The 5,000-nt window shown below is 45.7% G+C and overlaps 1 pseudogene; it reads left to right on the top strand.

The window, feature by feature from the left end:
* Positions 1 to 4,624: 4,624 nt before the first annotated feature.
* LOC119571031 overlaps positions 4,625 to 5,000 on the top strand; it is a 585-nt pseudogene continuing 209 nt past the window's right edge.

Genomic DNA, 5,000 nt, shown 5'->3' with positions numbered 1-5,000 from the left:
AAGAATAAGAATGATAGTTTTGGAAGTGGAGCTAAGAGAAATGAAAAGTAGGAATGAAAGGTTGAAATGAAGCTTTGTGAGAAAGAGTTGAAAGAGCACGGAAGAGCGAGTGTTGTAGGCGCGAAAGTGAAATTGATGTGAACATAAGGAGTGAAAGTTCGTTAGAGGGACATAGGGAACAGAGATGTTCATTCGATCAGGCGCCCCCACCTCAGATTCCACTGATCGCGCAAGGGTTACCCCATAGAGGCCGGTTCATCTACCGCATTTACATCAGCCACAGCATTCTAACGATGCCATGCCACCGGGATTCATCCCTACACCTGCTCCATTACCCACTTTCCCTAATGTTGCCTATGCTTTAAGTCCTCCCGCTTATATAGTTAACAGGGACTCTATTCCGATATTTCGCGGTGAAACTTCGGCAAATAACCCGCTAAAGAGAAACCAAGAGCTTGAAACCTGGATCAAGAGCCATTGAAAATATGACTCGGCCTACAACAGACGAGGCACTTCTCAGAACTGCTAAGGCTCACTGCAGGGGTATGCAGATCTTATTGTCAACGGTCCTGCTTTTGATATGTTTGTAAACTGGGGTTCCTTTAAAGCTGCATTGCGTAGGAAGTTTCGGGGAACATATAGCTCGTCAGACTTTTTCAAAGTGCTTGATAGTCAAAAGATGACACCTGGGCAGGCCCCTCTAGATTATTTACTTCTCTAGAGGCACATATATATCAGGGTTATCGTGATCACCCCGAATCTATTGGCAATCCTGAACAGCTCATACGTCGCATGTTCCTTCAGGCCGTCCCAAACTGGCTGAGAGACTTCTTAACTATCAAAGAGGATGAGCCTCCATCAGTAATAGCTGAGTTTGCTCAGCGAATATATAATACTAGAATGGGCATCTGTCAATATGACACTAACTCTTCTCAACCTGAACCCACGCCAGCTAGACAGCAGCAGTCTCGGCGGTATGTCAATGTCACACACACACCTAAATGGTGCGAGTTTCATAAATTGAGTACTCACAACACACATGAATGTCGTGCAGCTAATAATGCTACTGCATGTTTCAACTGTAGGCAGCAAGGGCACAGAGCAGCCAACTGTCCCTTTCCTGAACGCCGGCACCGACCAACCCCCGTCGACGTCGGATACTCTCGAGGGGCAATCAGTGCTGAGAACCCCAGCAGACTCGCTCAGTAACCAGTCAGGGAGACCAATTGTGCCAATTAATGTCAGTGCTCCCCTGTATTAGCATTTGTTGACACTGGCTCAGAAGTCTCCATTGTAAAGCCTTCAGCTTTACAAAGGATGTGTGGATACAAGAAGTACCCAACTAGTAAGACTATACTAGGAGTGTCAGGGTCCCAGAAGAAGCCTCATGCGAGGTAAAACTCAGATTTGACATTTCTCCAGAGTTATGATTAGTCATAGGCTTCTTTGTGCGAGAATTTAACGTTTCCAGGTGATATTTTGCTTGGTATGGACTTGTTAGGACGTGTCATTTCACACTTTCTCACCATACCAGTCCTCCTTCAGCTTATCTTATCATTAATAAGTGTCATTTGCCAGTACACTTCACAGAGACACAGTCATTGCACGTAAGTCTTGTTTCAGAGCCAGACGTGTTCACCACAGAGCTAGATGCTTCCGCCGCTAAGTGTACAGCCACAGCAGGCTCTATGAACACAACCATTGCGAACAAGACTTGCCACATTCAAAAAGATCTGGCAGACACTTTCTCGGTTGATTCACGTCATGTTCATGTTCATAGAACTACATCCATTCCGGGTAAAGCTGCCAAGTTTGTCAGATGTAGGGTCTCTAGGGATGTTACAGGAGATGCAGTGTTTCTGGAATCTCAAGGTGGTACTACGTTTATGGTTCCAAACAGTGTTGCAAAAATCACGCCACAAAGAGAATGCGATGTTTGGGTCGTTAATATTGGCACGAAACCCCTCACTCTTAAAAATGGTAAGAAGCTAGGTGATGTTTATGGTGTGTCAGAAAGAGAAGTTGGCACCAGTGATGGTGGTGAGGTTGGCTCTCCTCTTCTGGTCGAGGAATCCCCAGGGTTGCCAGGCATCTCACAGGTTGAGGAATCTCTGGTCGAGCCAGATGATTTTGAGCACCCATCCTTTGCAGAGGATGACTTCGATTGTGCTTATGGCCTCTATGATTTTGGGTATGAGGATGACCATTTCACCATCTTCCCTGAGGTTGACCTCTCTCCATCACACGCCTGTGCAGTAACTACACATGATAGCCAGACAAATAGTGTAGGTAATAAGAGTGGAGTTTTGTCATCACAAGGACTTCCTGATTTAGATCCTTTACTAACTCACCTTCCTATCGAGTCTCGTTCTAAGTTGGAAGACGTGTTGTATCAATATCCATTACTTTTTAGTGGGGATAAAACAAGCATCGGTACAGTGCCTGGTGTTCAGCACACCATAATTACCTCTGAAACTAAGCCAATCTGTACGCGGCAGTGGCGCCTTCCACATGCCACTCGCCAGGTCATCAGGGCAGAGTGTGACGAGATGCTAGAGGCTGGAGTAATTGAGCCTAGCACATCACCGTGGCTCTCTCCAGTTGTGCTGGTTAAAAAGAAAGATGGTTCGTAAGGTTCTGTGTGGACTACAGAAACTTGAATTCTGTTACCACACCTGACACGTATCCACTTCCTCGCATAGATGAGCTGATAGATGACCTTAATAGCACATCTGTATTTACATGTTTAGATGCTAGAGCAGCTTATTGGAGTGTGGAAGTAAGGCCAGAAGACCGGCCTAAAACAGCTTTCAGTGACGGTCATCGTCTTTTCCAGTTTAAACGCCTGCCCTTTGGCTTGCAACAGCACCGTCAACTTTTCAACGTACAATGAATGTTATCCTATCACCTGTTCTAGGCAGGCATACTCTTGCCTACCTTGATGACATTGTAATCTATAGTTCCTCATTTGATCTCCACCTCAAACATCTTGGTGAGACTCTTTGGTCTTCTCTCTAAAGCTGGTTTCAAGCTAAACCTTTCGAAGTGTAACTTTGCCAAGAACAAGATCCGTTTTCCTAGGGTTTTGAAGTTTCTGGTGAAGGGGTAGCCCCCGATCCATCTAAGGTGACATGTATTGCTGAGATGAATGCTCCTAAGAATGTGAAAGGTGTACGACGCTTCCTTGGTGCAACAGGCTTTTTCAGGAAGCACATAGATGGATATGCTACATTAGCAGCTCCTTTAACTCGACTCCTAAAGAAGGATACACCCTTGCTTGGGGACAAGAACAAGAAAAAGCCTTGAGAGCTTAAAAAGAAAACTAATCACTGCGCCTATTTTACGTCAGCCAGATTTCACCCGCGAATTTGAAATTCATACTGACGCTAGCCAGATTGCCATTGGTGCTGCATTATTTCAACGTGATGATGCTGGAGTACCTCATGCCATTGGGTATTTTTCCCGCAAGCTCAGGAATGCAGAATCAAGGTATCCTGCCATTGATTTGGAAGCTCTGGCTGTGGTAGAGGGTGTTCGGGTATTTGACCCATATGTTTATGGCCGCCGATTTAAGATCTTTACAGACCACAGGCCGCTGACATACATCTTTAAGCGCAAGACAAAGTCCCCTAGGCTATCACGGTATGCTCACGACCTCTCTCATTATCAGTACGAGTTGTTGTACAAACAAGGTGCTGTGAACCATGTACCTGACTTGCTCTCACGGCCCTGTGCTGTAGTTGATATCACAAATATGGAGCCTACAAAACTTAGGGAAGCTCAAATGGCTGATCCATTGTGGGCTGAAGTCATTTCGTACCTTCAGGAGGAATCTTTACCTAAGAAACGGCTACCACTAGCTCTATCCGAATTTGAATTACAGCAGGGTGTATTGTACCACATCAGACACCTCCCAGATCGGACCATTCATCAGCTGGTGGTCCTCAGTCTCTTAGAGCAATGGCACTTAAGCTTGCACATGGGCCCCCTTTAGCTGCTCATCCTGGTGTTCACCGGACGTACCTTAATCTTAGAAATATGTATTATTTTCCAAATATGTTGAAAGAGTCTAGATTGTATGTCCGGGCTTGTGAGAATTGCCAACGCCGCAGAGGAAACACTCAGAAAGTTCCATTAGAGTCCTTATCAGCAGCGAGATTCCCTATGGAGCGTGTCTCTGCCGATATCACAGATTTGGGCTTTCCACAAAGGGCTTTCGCTATGTTTTAAAACATCATTGATCACCACAGTCGCTTTTTACAGTTGATTCCCTCAGGAATAAGACCTCAGCCACTGTACACAACTGCCTTTTTAGACCACTGGGTCACTCTCTTTGGCCCACCTCGATATCTACTCACAGATAATGGTCCAGAGTTCACTGCTGGACTGTTCAGAGAGGTTTGCCATAATTTGCAGGTCGACCATCACTTAACCATAGCTTATCATCCGCAGAGCAATGGTATGATAGAGCGAACCAATCGCGTAGTGAAGGATGCTTTGGCTATGCTTGCTGAGAAAGAACCCCGCCGTTGGCCCAAATATCTCTTCACTGTGCGTCTGGGCCTCAACTCTTCATCCATCGGTCTACGAATGAACAGCCTCTTTTCTTATTATTAGGCGACACATGCACTTTCCATTAACAAACACTAACCTAATAGAGTTTGACCATGTTGAAGCTCTGAATTTCAGGAGAGTATGAGAAGGCAAGAGATTTGGCAACAGAAACAGCTAAGCGTGCACAGGAAACATGGGCCAGGCAGTATAACAAGGGGTCTAGAGTCACTTTCTCTCCAACTATAGGATCCCTAGTAATGAGACGAATTCCTTCATCTGTCAGGGATGGGCCTCTTGGTTCCCGCTGGGTTGGGCCTTGCCGCATTGTTAGAAAACTAGGGCAGTAGCTTTCCTGCTAGAGGATATGATGCCGCCTAACACGCAACGCCGTGCTCACACAAATGATTTGAAACCATGTGTCCCTCCTTTAGAGCTTGACTTCGGAC

This window comes from Penaeus monodon, unplaced genomic scaffold, assembly GCF_015228065.2.
Source record: "Penaeus monodon isolate SGIC_2016 unplaced genomic scaffold, NSTDA_Pmon_1 PmonScaffold_4838, whole genome shotgun sequence".
Taxonomy (NCBI): domain Eukaryota; kingdom Metazoa; phylum Arthropoda; class Malacostraca; order Decapoda; family Penaeidae; genus Penaeus; species Penaeus monodon.
Note: the sequence above shows the minus strand (reverse complement) of the source record. Positions and strands in the feature narration are given on the sequence as shown.